The 17,561-nt window shown below is 41.5% G+C and overlaps 1 protein-coding gene across 1 annotated transcript in view; it reads right to left on the bottom strand.

The window, feature by feature from the left end:
* The window catches only part of Rnf217 (ring finger protein 217), a 92,065-nt gene that overhangs the window by 34,020 nt on the left and 40,484 nt on the right, over nucleotides 1-17,561 (bottom strand). The window lies entirely within an intron of this gene.

Here is a 17,561-nt window from a genome sequence, read left to right as displayed (position 1 = left end):
ATTCTAACTTGAGTAAGATTATCTAGCAGTTATCTTTCCGTGTGTGCCTTCCTCACTCAACATTGTAATGCTGTGGTAGATGACAGAATTTCCTCTTTTTAAAAGACTAAGTAGTACTCCAATGTGTGTGTGTGTATTCATAAGTATGACAATGTAAAGCATAGTTTCTCCGTCTACTAACAGATACTTAGGTTAATTTTGCCTGTTAGCTCTTATGAAAAACGATGCAATACACATGGAAGTGGAGATAACGCTTTACATGTATATATTACACACACACACACACACACACACACACACACACGAGTATATATTTTTGTAGTGAGTATTTGAGAGGAGCCATTCTTTCATTGCACATAATAGCTGTAGTAAATTATTTTATTTACTTTAAAATTAATTCACAGGGGGTGGGTTAGCACTTGTGACACATGTGAAGGTCATAGGACAATGTAGAGGGGTTAGTTCTCTTTTTACACCATATGGTTCCTGGGGATTCAACTCAGATGGTCAGGCTTACGGGCAAGCACCCTTCCCCCAGCCATCTCACCAGTCTGGCTGTGGAAATTTACATTCCCACCCACATGTACTCCACCATTTATCCTTTTTACAGTTTATAGTAACATTTGTGTAGTGATAGTGACAAAAATGATGGGTACATAGAGTAGATTAATCATGAAGCCTTCCTTCATGGCCTTGACAACAGTGATCAGTGCTGGCAGATTTTGTAACTTGGGTTTGATGTTACTACTTCAATTACTATCTTCCCAGTGTTTTATAAAAGCCTTCACTAGGAATAATTACAATCATATGTGAAACGGTAGATAGGCGCTAGGAATCCTCATGTGCTCATTCTCTCATTTAAGCAATTGTCAACTTATGACCAATACAGACTCTTTGGGGACTTGACTTACTTAGAGCTTGCATCTCGTTTTGAAGTAAACACCCAACATCATGTCATTTCACTCATACATATTTTCATATGGTTCCAAGAATTAAGACATTCCTCTGCTACTATAACTGTCATGCCAAACATTTCCCCAAATGTCTCTTAATATCAAACCAACGTTTGCAAAGTGCCAGCCGACATCTGTCTACAGTACAGCGACGTTCTGAGTACACATAACTGACTTTGCATTTTGTTGTGTTCAATGCTGATGCTACTACTTACCTCACTGAAAAATATGTTCTCTGCTTCTTCTGAACAAGTTCAATCTTGTAAGAAGAAAATTACTTAACTGTAAAACAATCTCCAAGGTGTCAGCAGGAAGCATAATTATCCACTTAACACCTGAGCTAGATGGATAATTTGCCACATGAGAAAACTCAAAAGTAATTTAGTGGCTAAGGTAAGAGAGACCTCTGAAGTGGTGGATTAATTAACTAAATTCTCCAAAGAAAAGGACGGAAAAAGGTACAATCTGGGGCCTCAAAATCAATTTATCAAATGATTTGGACCTTGGTTTTAAGTTGGACATGAGACTTTACAAGGTGTTTACAGCCTTTTGCTCCCCTGATACCAAAGGATCGCGTTGTCTGTATCCTGAACAGTGAGCAGCAGCATCAGGACGCCTTCAGCATCCACTGTGCAAACGGCTTCCCAGCTCGCTGCTTTCCAGCATCAGCAGCCATGAAGAGGTGGATGCTCTGGGATATTTTTGTGTTTGCTTTTTGGCATATGTAGACATGTTAATGGATGGACATGCATCTATGTGCACGCACACAGGCATGGAGACAGGTGTTTTCACAGACTGCTTTCTTTATTTACTGAGGCAGGGTCTCTCACTAAACCCAGAGCTTCTAAGTCTGGCTAGCCAACTTGCCAACTTGTCTCCTCTCCTGAGTGCTGGGAATACAGGCAGCTGCCATGCCCACCGGCTTTTTATATGAGTGCTCAGGATTCAAACTCTAGTCCTCATGCTTGCACAAGTGCTTTATCTCCTGAGCCAGCTGCGTAGGAGTTTTTAGTTTCCTCAGCAGCTTCCACGATGTCCTATGGTAACACCTTAAGATGCTTTCCTTTTTATTGCTCTACCAGGTACGAGCAGCATGAGTGCAAAGAACACCGTATTTAGGAGCCTGAAGCAAAACCACTAAACACACACATAAAATAATAAATGCAACCGTGAAAAGGAAGCGTATCACAAAACGGGAAAACTTCAGCCCTAGGTGCCTTATAGGTGAATCCACTAGCAGTCAAGGATAAAATAACATTAACATTACACCATAATTTCGCAAAAAAGGGGGAAAGAAGCCATTGTTGTTAATTCTTATGGAGTTAGCATAACCCTGATGACAAAACCTGCAACAGAAGTTGCTAGGAAAAAAATATTGGGCAATCTCTTCTATAGACATTGATGCAAAAACCCTGAGAAAGTATTCACAAACTAAACTGACCAACACAGGAGCTATATCATGATAAAACTGGTCCTATTGTAAAAAATGCAAGCAGGATTATCAACTGAGGCTTCTCACACATTAATGGTACAAAGATGCCTTACTGGCCCTCTGGAGAGCACCATGGTGTTTGTCAAAAACAAGCACCTAAGGAAAGATGGCAGAGGGGAGCCAAGAAGAAAGTGGTTCATCCATATTCTAAGGTAGATCTGTCAGACAGGAAAGCTCTAGATAGATAAATATCGGCCATTATAGAGACCCAGCACTGCATCCCATAGCCTCAGGACTGTGTGTATGAAGTGAACCTTGCTGATCTGCAGATCGATTTTGGAGCTTTATCCTAACTACTGAGGATGTGTGGAGCGAGCCTGCCTGGTCAGTTTTCATGGAAATGAGCTAAACTGGAACAAAATGTATTCTACGGTCAAAAGTGGAGTTGGTCAGTAAGGAAGACCACCCTGAAACATCACAGCCTATTGCCACTGCTTTTTGGTGGCCCTCCAGGACCTGCGTTAAGACTCTGTTGCTGTGAGTCAAAGGATATGGGGAAATCAAGCTGCTACCATCATGAAAGTTTCATCCCTACTGGCTAGCTTCCACAGTGCAGGAAGCCTCTCTCGTGATACTGGGGGAGAAAGGTAACCAGCAGTCTTATCCAGTTGTGATCCCTGGAAGCTACTTTATAGCAATGCCTAGATTGACACAACAGGCTCTCCACTGCAGTAGTGGCAGCGGGAATGCTATGGGATTAACCAACCACTTTCTGATAGGATTTAAGGTCCATTACTATTGACATGGAAATCATGCTTGGTACTACTAACTGGGCCAAAGAACTGAATGTGGCTAAGTCATTGACCTTTGGGAATAACATAATGTTACCGTCAAATGGACACAGTATTAAATTGCACCACTTCCTCCGGGTTCTTATCGTTATGCTTATAGATCATGCCTTTTCCAACCCTCATCAGAGAAGCTCCGTTTTGAAACAGATGGAGGTTAATATAGACACCTATAACTTCTGATATACAGAGCGAGTCTATGGAATGTTCTGTTCTAATTTGGACATCTACATCACAGCCCATCCCTCAAGTCTCAGAGATCACCTCAGAAGAGGGGATAGTGAAAATTTAAGAGTCAGAGACAGTAACTGTCTGCAGTGAAACAGTAGTTGCAGGCCATAGCAGAGCTGCTGCACACATGAACTTACAGCATCTGTGACTACATGACCACGACTCGGATAAGGCCACGCCAGCCAAAATCCCAGCATGGATGGGGAAAGCTCATTATGTTACACCCCTAGCTAAGGATCTATTGTCAACTGATGACTTCCAGTGTGGAATGGAGTTTTCCTAGGACCTCTGAAAGGCTAGTTATATTTCAGTAGACAGTCCTACATCCTTGCACAGGAACTCAGTTGTTGTTTTTTGTTTTATGGTTTTAAAGAGCATATAGCATTAGGAAGGAAAAATGGTTGAGGGAATAGTGGTGGAGTTGGAGGGGAAGGTATGGGGGTGGATTTAATCAAAACACACACATGCATATATGACATTTTCAACAACAAAAGGCAGGTTGTGATTACAGCAATGGTAACGTGAAGCCTACTGGCAGTTATTGGCTTCATCTATTTTGCATTGGTTTTACAAAAACACAAGAACCAGTAAGCAAGAGCTTCATTACCAACACATCTGCCATTCCCAGAAGATGATGAGAAAAATCATGGTCCAAGAGGACACACAGATGTCTTGAAAGAAGAGGATAATCCATTGCTTCTGGCTGGCATTGGGGAAGACACAAAAAGGCTTGCCTGTCAGTAGGTCCCCTTTCTTAAAAAAGAAGAAATGCTGAAGGCAGCCAGGTTTGAACTAGGAAAGAGTTGTATGATTAAGATAATTGGTTTGGAAAGGCTGCAGGTAAAGGGACAGGTGCCAAGGCTCCACAGGGAACACCAGTCAAAAGATCTGCTTAAAATTCAAAGTTTTAATAGTGACAAATTTTAAAAATCTTATTTTTAAGAAAATAAAGTTTAAAACACCATAAAGGAGAAAGATCTTTTGCTCATCACACATCAGGAAACATTTGATATATTCAACATCTATTCAAGAGAAAATCATTCTGAATATCAGCAATATGAAAGTGTCCTTAGTGTGATCAGGAATAGCTACAAGAACATCCAAAACTAGGGTTATATGACAGTGACCTTAGTGTGATGAGGAATAGCTACAAGAACATCCACAGAAAATACCAAAAGTGTGAAACACTGACAGTTTCTTCTCAACGTTGTACTAGGGGCAGTGATCCCCAATGTCACTATTATTCAACACCCAGTAGAGTGTCTGACCAAAGCAAGATGACAAAAAAAGGAAATGAGAGTTGAACACATTGGAAATGAGGAACTCAATCCCTCATGACTTGCAGATTTCATGATCATACACGTAGAGACTTTGAGTTCTAACCAATAAACTATTAGAATTAAATGTAAATCTAGCAAGTGCAAAATGTTGCACAGGTTGGTCTTGGAATCTAGACTCTAGTTGGTGAAAGGAATAAGAAAGGACAGACACATAGATACATGTACAGAGAACCTGGGGCCCAATGGAGATGCACCATCCACAGAGCAACAGTAACCAGAACCCCAGCGTTCGTCTTCTGTATCTAAAGCAGAGGCAGGTTTACTATATCCAGATGAACACGGCCTCTGTAGTGTGGCTATCTTCAGCTGCAGTCATCTGACAGAAGGAAGCTGTGGTTGATAGTTTTTGAGTAGGCTGTCAACATTCACACTTAGACCAGAGGAAGGCTATGTGGACTTCTGAGCTTCACCACAGGAAGGATTTGCTGTCCCGACATCTGAGGCACTGGGTTGTTGACATAGCTGTGCTCATGTAAAACAAATTTCCTCAGAACTTCATCCACTCTGCATATTCATTCAAGGCTTTCTTTGCTTCATATAAGCAAGGGCACTAAATAGGTTAGTAATGCACAAGCTTACATATTTCTGTATAGTGGTTATGAGAAATCAAAGATAATCTTCAAGAACCAATGACATTTTGGATGATAAAAATATTTCCAACAGAGGTAAATATAACAAATTATCTTCTCAAACAACGTCAAAAAGCAACTAATGACTAAAAGAACACACTGCATTCTAGAACTGGAAGAATACACTGCATTCTAGAACTGGAAGAATACACTGCATTCTAGAACTGGGAGAACACACTGCATTCTGGGACTGGAAGAACACACTACATTCTGGGACTGGAAGAACACACTGCATTCTGGGACTGGGAGAACACACTGCATTCTGGGACTGGGAGAACACACTGCATTCTGGGACTGGGAGAACACACTGCATTCTGGGACTGGAAGAACACACTGCATTCTGGGACTGGGAGAACACACTGCATTCTGGGACTGGAAGAACACACTGCATTCTGGGACTGGGAGAACACGCTGCATTCTGGGACTGGAAGAACACACTGCATTCTGGGACTGGGAGAACACACTGCATTCTGGGACTGGAAGAACACACTGCATTCTGGGACTGGGAGAAAACGCTGCATTCTGGGACTGGGAGAACACGCTGCATTCTGGGACTGGGAGAACACACTGCATTCTGGGACTGGGAGAACACACTGCATTCTGGGACTGGGAGAACACACTGCATTCTGGGACTGGGAGAACACACTGCATTCTGGGACTGGAAGAACACGCTGCATTCTGGGACTGGAAGAACACGCTGCATTCTGGGACTGGGAGAACACACTGCATTCTGGGACTGGAAGAACACACTGCATTCTGGGACTGGGAGAACACACTGCATTCTGGGACTGGAAGAACACACTGCATTCTGGGACTGGGAGAACACGCTGCATTCTGGGACTGGGAGAACACACTGCATTCTGGGACTGGGAGATTCAACACTGACAAGTGTAAAACCAATCTGGAAGCAGCTACTATTTCAAGTTAAGTGAAATTTCTAGCAGTTTTCCTTTTCTTATTTTTGGGGAAAGTGGACTCAATATTATGAGGTAATTTGAAAACATACACACACACACATATACATATATATATATACATATATATATTCATAATCATGACACTTTCCACTGTTTGAGCTCCCCAGAGCCTATAAGTGACATGTAACGACCATTGTTAAATATCAGGAGAGAGGGCCTTTGGAAGGAGATTGACTCATGAAAGTGGAGCCCCTGCAAGTGGGATTATGAAACCGACCCCAGAGAGCTCTGTCTCTCCTTCTATGTTGAGAGACACACTGGAAAAAAAAAAGCTGTCTACAAACACAGACATTCTCAGGGCTCAGTTTCAAAAGTTCCAGTTCATGCTCACTGTGGGTCCGCAGTGGTGCATGTGGCAGGAACATGTGGCAGAAGAGGCAAGCTTACTTCATGCCATCTAGAAAGTAAGGAGCAACAGAAGGGAGCTCTTCAATACATGTCCCCAATGACCTACCTTTCTTCCATTAGCTCCCATCTCCCAAAGGAACCCCCAATGTCCTATAGTGCCTCTGGGTGGGAACCAGTCTCCACATGTAAAGCCTTGGGAGGCTTTCAATATCTAAAGTTGAACAGCTCCCTAGCTTATAATATTTGATTATAAAGGCATGAATGGACTAAGTCAATACTTGATCAAGGAAAGAACAGCAGTAAAACTTGTTCTGCAAGATTTAAAACTAATCTGGGAGCTCCAGGATTACGATACAATGGTGCTGGCTTGAGGGCAGATCTTGCAACAGTGGACCAGGCGTACAGAACAAAAAGCAGTCCACAGGGAAGCTAAACACACCGATGGTACACAGTAACGTGGCAGACAGCTGTTTCAGTAACTCATCCGGGTTCCTTAAATCTCATGGCCGTTAGTCTTAGATGTCCCCTTTGCACGAGGTGGGTTATGGTTATGTAAGTAAAAAAGAAGCTTCTAAAGGCACCCGAGAACAGTTTTGTACCAGAAAGTACTTCTTACACACGATGGGAAAGCATTCATTATACAAACAGTTCAATTCACACCTACACTAACCAGAAAATGTAGAAGAGTCGAGACTCATAATTATGAAATAAAATTCACAAAACAGAAATGACAAGTCTCATAACCAGAAAGTATAAAAAGTGAAAAAATACGACCAACACAGTTTTTAAAAAAATGGTTAAAGGACAGATGGGATTTCAGAAAAGATGATATCCACATAACCACAAAGAACATCGGAGGGGACTCAGATTTGTGAGCACTCAGAGAAGAGCCCAGGGCAGGTGCCTCAGAATTAACAACCTGAATGCTCACCTCACTTGAAGGGTCAATAGATTGGCTAGGGAGAGATGGCTTAGTGGGTAAGGGGCTTGCCAGGCAAGCAATGAGGATCTACGTTTGAATTTCCAGAACCCACAGACAGCCACATGCAGCAGTACATGTTTGATCCTGTGTCCCAATGTCTCTATGCTGAGATGAGAGGCAGAGACAGGAGAACCTAGAAGCTCATGGGCCAGGTAGCCTGGCACATAGAACAATGGAATTAAAGATTGTAGCTCAAGACAGAAGCCAGACTGAACACCTGAGACTATGACAAGCACATGCTCAGATAGCGCGCGCGCGCGCGCGCGCACACACACACACACACACACACACACATGCAGAGGGAGAAGGGGAAGAAAGAAAGATTAAACATTAAATATTTAAAATAACTGTAGACTTAATGGATTATTGGATTTTACATAGCCAGTTCTAGGTATTTTCTTTCAAGTAATCATGCTCCTGTATTACTCAAACGTTTCCCCTTCACTCTCTGGATTTTATAACCACCTTTAAAGTAAATGTAAATATTCAACTCATGAGTTTTAAGGTTGTAAATTCTCATGGTTCTTCGATAAAGAAGTAGGACGCAAACCCAATGGACAAGCCTGGGTCTCAGCCAGGCCCTGTTTCCTCACAGACACAGAAGGCTGGGGTTTCCTTCCAGAGACTTTGCAGGGTGGCTGCAAAATGCAAGGATCTCCGCTATCCTCCCGAATACAAATGTCTATGAATAATCCTTGTCGTACTCTCTTTATCAGGTGATGTGTCCCAGAGCTATGCTTATATTAATTTGAGTAGGTTTTACTGATTCTTCATAATTCCTAGTACAGCATACCATTTTATTATAACCAGTCATAATGCCTATCCTGATATCTATATTATTCTTAGTACTTTGTTGTATCAAACAATGCTGGAATATCTAATATTTTACATGCATTATTCAACTCTACACAATTACCTAAGAAAGATGAGTGCCTTAGATCAGAACCGTTGGGTCTAAAGAAAATGCTTGCATTTAATAGACAGAATTAGCCTGTTCTCCAGGGGACAGTTAGAGTCGGTGTGGTGGCTCACATTTGTAACTCCAGTACTCTGGAGGCAGAAAAAGGAGGACCATGAAGTTAGGGTCCAGCCGAACCAACAGAGTAAAACTGTATTTTAAAACAAACAAAAGAGAAAACTTCGTGACCAAATAAAGCTTTGACCAATTAAGTATGTAGAATGTTTAGATTCTGGAATTTATAGGGCAACAAGTTCTTTTTCTTTATTTATTATTGTAAAGTCATAAGTCCAACATAATTTCCCTTTTTGAGAAGCACACTGAGATGTAATGTCAGATACTAAGCAATTTTTAGATGTCCCTAACTTACCTTGATTCTTTGAGAAGATAGCTCCCTACTTCTCATCAATACTTGGCAAATATTGCCAGAAAGGGCCTTTGTCTCCTCCTAAATCCAAGTTACTGAACAAGCATTTAGGCGAAGGGAAACCTGAGGTGTCACATGTGTGTAAATGTCCAACTTTTATAACTTCCTGTTTAAGTGAAACAGTTAAGTTCACTAGTTTTACAGTTGCTGTGCTGTCATCTTACCTGAGGTCACTGGCATCCTTTGCCTCTCCCTAGTCCCTCTTGTCCCAGACCCTCTTATTCCACTCTAATCTTTACTGCTTGTGCTTTTGGATTTGATGCTTAGGTGAAGTCGTGTGGTAAATGGTTTTGTGCACGCTTATCCCAGTCCAAACAGTGTCCTCTGGGTTATAGCAAAGGGCAGAGCACCCTCCGCTTTATCCGTTCCACTGCACACATGGACTCTCTTACTCATCCATCCACTGGTGGACTTGTGGGCTGTTCCCACGGCATAGGTAGACAAGGACTGCAGTGGGTATGGAAACATAGTTATTATATCCTCTAATGGGGTCACTGGATTATATGGTAATTCCGCTGTACTGTTTCCTATGGCAGCTGTGCTAACGTCGCCACCAACAGTACACAGGATTCTTTCTCCAGAGCACTGTTTTTTTTTTGTTTGTTTGTTTTTGTTTTTTTATTAACTTGAGTATTTCTTATATACATTTCGAGTGTTATTCCCTTTCCCGGTTTCCGGGCAAACATCCCCCTCCCCCCTCCCCTTCTTTATGGGTGTTCCCCTCCCCATCCTCCCCCCATTGCCGCCCTCCCCCCGACAATCTAGTTCACTGGGGGTTCAGTCTTAGCAGGACCCAGGGCTTCCCCTTCCACTGGCAGAGCACTGTTTTTAAGATACAATTCTGATCATCATATCTCATAACTTAGTATATGTGCTACTGAAGTGAGCACAGAGTCTCATAAATTATAAAGTATCCAATGCCCTTACATTGAAATAAAGTGAAGATTTCTCATTATGTGAAGCCAGCCCTGACTCACGATTGTCCACTTTGGGGGCCCCCTGTTCCCCCTCACAGGCTGTTTCCATCATATTTGCTTTCCTCTGGACTCTTACACATGCTAGGGCGCATTTTACATCATTTAGGACATATTTTTGAACATTTACTTATATAAATTCTTCAGATCTTAGTACAGAAGGCAAATACTACTAAAAGACATTGATCTATCAAAACTGTACCTGGTGATCTTAAAACAGCGTGTGTGCCTTCGGCAAATGATGCTTACTCAAGTAGTGTGGTCTGTATTATGTTTTCCTGTTGTCTCATAAGTCCTTAAAGATAGCACTGTGGTGCGCTTGTTCCTGTAGCTCCCACACCTGCTGATGACCTGGCACAGAGTGTGTACCTAACAAACATGCGTTGAAATTTGAAAAGAGGCTAAGACAGCTTTGCATGGGCTCTGGTATGTAATGATCAGGTGTCACTAATAATAGGGGGAGTAGGTGAGAAAATGACCCTGTTATAGAATAGATGGTATATGATTCTGGACTATTTTAACGAGGGTGAGGAGGCATGAAAAATGGCCTCACTCCGTGACAAAGAGGATAAAAATGGCCAGGTCTAAGTGCCAGAGCAGACTTATTCAGGCTGTATGGCCGGCCAGTCTCTTAAGAATCGCCCATACTCACAGCTTGCTATGGTTTTAGATTTGCTGTGATCCTTGAAAAAGGGCGTTTCCGTGGCTCTCTCCGACAGCTTCTGTCTGCAGGTGTTCCTAAGCAGCTCAGAAGAAAAGGTAGTACTATGGTTCAGAGATTAAGTGTCCCTGCAGAGTGTCAGATAATGAAGGGCTAATCTCACACTCTACCTTCTTCAATGGATTAGTCTATTGCTTCATTCAAACTCTCCATAGAAAATTAGGAGGTAATAAAACCCAAAGGCAGGGTATACTTGAGCAGTGTACCCCAGAAAGGTAAACCTGGTACTTGGCCCCATCCTGCCAATTCTCCTTGCTTCCTGGAAACTAGAGACAAGGACTTCTCCTCCAGACGTTCATACATCCTAGCAGGAAAGATCAGATCCAGTCAACCACAGGCTGTATCCTCTGATACTATGAGCCAAAATGGATCCCACTGGATGGTCTCTTCCCTTTTTTTTTTGTCTTAGTGACCAAAAGCTAAATAACGCACACATTTGCTACTGACGTTTATTAATGCATTAGTTATTGAACTTCCACTAGCTGACTAAAACATTAAGAGACTTCTACTAAAGGTGACAGAACTATACAAATTATATCTGATGGTTAAATAATCTCACTATTTCATATGAGAGATCTGAAATATCTATTTTTTATTCCTAAACAAAAAGCTATAATTTCAGTCTCACTGGATAGACGTATAAGGGAAAAATGGACCGATTGTTAGGTCAAGTGTGTGATGACTATAAGTCTCTTAAGACATACTTTCAAACAGACTTGCAAATGCTGTATTGATTTACTTCGTAGCTGTGGCCAGTGCACTTCTCTTTTCTCTCGTAAGGACATATTGGGGACTTGGAGCACATGGGGTAATATCTGACAACAGCTTTGGTCAGTGAATGGCCTTGTTTACTGAAGGATATAATACCTTATTTTCCTAGTTGTTTTGATCATATAGGGAAAATGAGATGACCTGTGTTTGTGTAACTAATAAATGGTTTTATAAAAGAGATTTGGAAAATGGGAGTAGAAAAATCAGGCCCTGGTTTATCATCTAAATACTACCATTTTAAACAAGTTCTTTTATTTTTTATTTTCTGGACATTCTCTCTCTCTCTCTCTCTCTCTCTCTCTCTCTCTCACACACACACACACACACACACACACACACACACACACTCACTCACACACACACACGCGCACACACACACATGCGTGCGCGCATGCATATCATATCATAGTCTACATGTAACTCACTTTAGTATCCTACCTGCCCACATCTATGCAGTGTGAGCCCCTCTTATGTTATTACTGTGTGTGATCACTTTCTGATATCCAGGAAACTGAGAATATACTGACCATTTTGCAACCTGTCAGCAAGCAGCAATAGTCCACCTCTATGTGGACACTCCATTCAGTAATGCACGTCACTTCGCTGGACTGAATACCTCAGGGCAAAAAGGCCTCTGTATTAGAGGCTATTTTCTTAGGCTAGATTCCCAGAACTGAAATTACTAGGTCAAAGGAAATGATTAGTCTAAAATTTTTCAAAACATACTGTTGAAATGATTCTCGAGGGCTGTATTAATGCTATACAATATCAACCTTTTCTCTATTGTAGACTACCACCTTAAAAAAAAGCATGCAAACACATACATACGTGCACTCACTCACCCACATATATACCTCAATATTTTGTCAAATAAAGTAACAATGCTATTATATTAATATATGTCAGTCCTTTTCCTCCTTGCTGTGAGATGCCTAGCCATGTACAGCCTATTACAGTCTGATCTTTCTCCCACACTTGCAGTATTCATGGAGATTATCTAATATTCTATGTGAAGCATGAATAGTTTCCAGCAAGTGCAGCCAAAGGAGAGCCTTTATCCAGAATTCAGCCCTGAGCAGATGTGTACTTGGCAGCCTGACTGCACTAATTAGCATCAGAAAGCAGGGCAATTTAAAAAATAGACAACCAGATCTCAGGTCCGTGAATCACGGTTCTGTAAAGGGCCCAAACCATCTGGGCCCAGTCCTCCATTTTGAGAAAAGGAAGCACGACAGTAGAGAAAGTCAAGGGACCTCAGAATACCAGGCGCTCACAGCATAATGTCCTCATAGTGTGCCCTCTTAAACCCCAGCCATTCTCTATCTCACAGAAGCTGGTTTACAGTCTTAAGCCCTCTTTCTGTGGATTACCTACATCTCAGACGGACATGTGGCAGTTTCTGTTAAATCTTAGTTTCCTACATAGCACAAGCAGGACTTAGTATTTACTTATCGACATAAATTGAAACAGAATAATCAAAATCTTGGCAGACATATGTCCCCAGGCCAAAGACAGGGGATGACTATCTCTGTCTAAAGTCCTGTTGTAGGGCACAGGACATTCACTGCAGCCCACCGCACCAGAGAACCCACAGAAAGGAGGAGCAGCAGGTGGAGATCTCAGGACCCGCAAAGCCTCTCGCCAAGATCTGTTGTGCTGCCCTCCACAAAGCTGGCCTTTCAGAAAGCAAGATGAGACTTTGATCTCATAAGCAAAACTAGCAATGTATGATTGTCATGGAGATAATTTTAACACCAGTTTGCTTTTTTCCTGTTGTTCATTTTCTCAAGAAACATGTTTACAGGTGATTTTTTTTTTAAACAGGAAAGTACTTTTCAAAGGATCTACACTAACAGGACAACTAAGGAGAGTTTTATTTTGAAGTCTCAAAATGATGTGACTACTTCCAAAATATTTCAGAGCTAACACACATTTAGGGAACTACAATGTTGCCTTCTGTTCCAATCTAACTTGTTTGCAAATTTAAATATGTCAAATTCCTTTACTGGCAAAGCATTATTAATGTATCTTTTTAAAAGGAATAAAGTATAGACTAGGCTATAATCTATCCACTAAGTGATTTATTTCTAGTTTTCTATTTTGATACATTTGATATCTTCTCTCTTACACACATATTTTTCATTGTGCTTAAGCATTTAAAAATATTTAATCAAAGTATAACCTTGTGATGAAGACAGATCCCACATGAAGTATTTTTATCTAATATAAATGCCATATTCACGTTTCCTCAATTTCCCCTCCAATGATCTTCACAGTTGCTTTTTAAAAAACAATTTAAGATTGATCAAGGAGCCCAGAGTCCATTCAGCTGCCCTAGTGGTTCAGCTGGTTCAGCCCTTCACCTGAAGAAAATGCTGTCATTAAATGTGAGAAATTCGGGTCAGTTATTTTGAAGAATGTCTCACAATGTGGATGTGTTGATTACCTCATCCTAAGAGAACCAGGTGAGCATTTTTCTGGTGCGGTGTCTTGACAAACAGCAGGCCAGGAGGCCTACAGCTCAGTTCCCCACAGCTGCTGGCAAGTGTGCTCTCTTAGCTCCAGTGATGACTGCCAGGGCACTCCCCACAGCACTGCCTCGTCCTTCTGTGAGTAACGTATAGGTTGGTACTTGGTCACGGAGCCGTATTTGGTTCCCCTAAGAATGTTTTACTCAGTGGCTGCTTTTCCATCTGTTCATGATCTGTTCCTGAATCAGACACTGAAGTAGGGTTCCAGAATGTAGCTTTTTCTAGTTCTATTATTCCTTCTACTTCTATTAGCTGTAACTCTGAGTAAGAGAGGACTTTGCATCTCTCTCTCTCTCTCTCTCTCTCTCTCTCTCTCTCTCTCTCTCTCTCTCTGTGTGTGTGTGTGTGTGTGTGTGTGTGTGTGTGTGTGTTATGTGTGTTGCGTGTGTGTGTATCCTCAGTATTTCCTTTTTAAATCATCATGTTACAATCCATTACCATCTTTCTAATTGGCCCACGCTTGGCCAGAAGAGACTCAGTAAGTCAGCCCCTTTCGGCAGGTCTGCATTAGTCTTGAGTAATTCCTTGTCATGGAGCTAGAATCAGCAGATTCTCCAGAGCACTGCATCTTGAATGAGGAGTTAAATCTATTTGGAACCCAGGATCGGGGCTTTAGAGGTGCACCCGTTTCTACTAAAGCATCACCTAAAGCTGCAGCACCTGTCTATCCAGTCCTTACTCCACACTCTGGTTATACAGTCATGCCTCCAGTTCTAGCCCCACTCTGCTTGTAGCTCTTTTCTGCAGTGAGACAAACTATTGCAAACAGTTCCCCTCCCCCCAGCCCTCCCCCCAACCCTCTCTCCTCCCCCCCCCCCCCCCCCAGAGAATATTTCTCTGAGTAAGTGTCACGGCAAGGCGTCTGTAACTTTTCTGAGTTAATTCTTTAGCCTGGTTATTCAGTCAGTCTGGTAAACAGTTAAGTGCCTTTGTTCATTTCGTATTCTATTTTTAGGTTTGCTTTTTAACGTTTTCTATTTTATTTATTTTTGGTAAGTAAAACAATGTGATTCAAAAATCAAAACTATGTGAAAAATACACTTAGGCTCTCAGAGGGTTTATACTTCAAGATGATGGTCACATACCAGCCCTTCCACTCCATTTCCTCCCCACCTCTATCCAGTTTATGGTTTCTAACAAAGTTCTTTTGACACAAATAAATACGTTTTGGTTCTTTTTCACTGTCTTGCCCCAACATATTCTTAACCTCCCTGCATTAGGGAATTTTTGTATCAGAACTTAACAGGTGAACACAAGGCAGACCTCTAGTTTCAAAATGATAGAGAAAAGCCAGTCAGGGCTATTCTATGTTTCTAAGACCTTCACGTCAGTGAAGACCAGCGATGCAATTAAGAAGTATCCAGAGACAGAATTTGGTGAGCAAATCATTGTGCACTGAATTTAAATGCCACACTCATGCAAAGCGTTGCATTTCCAGATACACGTCACAGTGAAAACAGACTTTTTCCCCACTAACTAAATGTGCTTTTAAGGGACTTGCAGACATACAGTATATACATCTCTAACTGTGCCCTACATGGGACAAAAAGAACAGCCAGCACAGCAGGAATACCAGAACCCTGAAAATGCATCTTAGAAGTGAATATAAGGTATTTAGTGATGCCGTTAGATGTGAGCCAAAAGCTTCCTTGACTATAGTGACTACACAAGCCCATAATCTTCTGAAACAAACGTAAGCTGGGTATTTCTACAAAACGAGTGCTGATCAGTCTTACAAGTGTTCATTTTATTCACTGTGTGATCTTCAACTGAAAAGGCATTAAATATTCAATCTCTTTCTCACATACAAACAGACATACACAGACAGACAGACACACACTCAGTGAAATACAGGAAACTGAAGCTAGAATTCTGTGCATGCTAGGCAAATGCTGCATACACATTTGACCCTCTTTCTGCTATTTTGAGGCATTGTCTAATTAAGTTACCCAGGGCAGCCTTGACCTGGTTTTGAACTTGGGACCCTCTAGTCATAGCTTCTGAGTAGCTACAACACCAAGCCATCGTCACTTCTTACTTTAGAGATAATAAATTACAGGCAAGTATGGTCCAGATATAATTTGAATTCTCCTGGCTAAACAAAAATACAATGGATTTGAAAGTCAAATGCAGTTATGACAAAATATTAAAATAAAATTCAACCACATATATGCACCTAACAAAGGAGCCCTATCAAAGGGCTCTGTACGCATCATTTTTCTCTTTGTAATAATCATGGGAACTTATTTTTTATTAGAATTACTATAATTATTGACATTTTATAAAGGATGAGACTATGGATTTCTATGGTGTAAGTATCTTCATTAGTCACAAAGCAACACAACCCTGTCTAGGAAACTTAGAGAGTGTCGCACCATTTTGTTTTGCCGCTTCATGCTCTGACCAGGTGCTGCCCACTGTCTGAGTAGTTAGCCACCCCTAGGGATCTGCATCTGACCCAGTGTGGCTCGGGGGGGGGGGGATTTACTTTTCATCTGATGGCACAAGGATGACATTTCACCTTATATTGTTACAGGGCGACACATTCTTAGACCTTAACTTTTTCCTCGTTTTTGTTTTTCTGGGTTGGTTGGTTTTCTCGGTCTGTATTGCTATTACTCTGGAAGGAGCGGGACTGCCTGTCAACCTGTTCAAAGGCAGACAAAAGCATGCACTTCAGAAGGTGGGACATTCCTCATCTTTATTCAGATTTCCAAGTAAGTCGACCATTTTCACACCCAGAATTCACCACATCTTCTACGTACTCAGACACGATCTACACTAGGGGTTCTCCCCCTTCCTAATGCTCTGACCCGTTAATTCAGTTCTTTATGCTGTGGTGAAACTATAAAGTTATTTTTGTTGCTACTTCATAACTGTAATTTGCCACTGCCATGAATTATAGTGTAACCATCTGTGTTTTCTGATGGCCTTAGGCATCCCCTGTGAAAGGGGGTCAATTCTAAGGGGGTCGTGACCTACTGGTTGAGAACCACTGGCATACACCAAAAGACCTTCTGAGATTCTATGGTATGAACTAGCATATTTCTTCCTGATATTTCTTTTATAGTCATCTAAGGCTCAAATAGCTCTCTTAATTCTATCATTCCTCCAACAGTCTCTCTTCTAAAATAAACAAAAAACAAAAACAAAACAAAACAAAAAACCAGTCTGGATTTCTGGTCCACTTCCGTCTGCCCCTTTGTTCTCATTGTCCCAGTAAGCTAAAACTCAAGTTTTGTGAATGCTAATGTGTTTGGAAAGCCTTTAACAAAAACAAACAAGATATTATGTTTCCAGTGAAAACTCTTATGTTGAAGGGGATCTGTCCCTGAAAACACAATGAGCTCCTTCTATGGCATACAAAGAAGAATACTGCAAATAACCCACATCCCTTTACTCTGAGGCCCCCCAGATTCACAGCAAGTCACTTGACTTA

This window comes from Rattus norvegicus, chromosome 1, assembly GCF_036323735.1.
Source record: "Rattus norvegicus strain BN/NHsdMcwi chromosome 1, GRCr8, whole genome shotgun sequence".
Lineage (NCBI taxonomy): Eukaryota > Metazoa > Chordata > Mammalia > Rodentia > Muridae > Rattus > Rattus norvegicus.
Note: the sequence above shows the minus strand (reverse complement) of the source record. Positions and strands in the feature narration are given on the sequence as shown.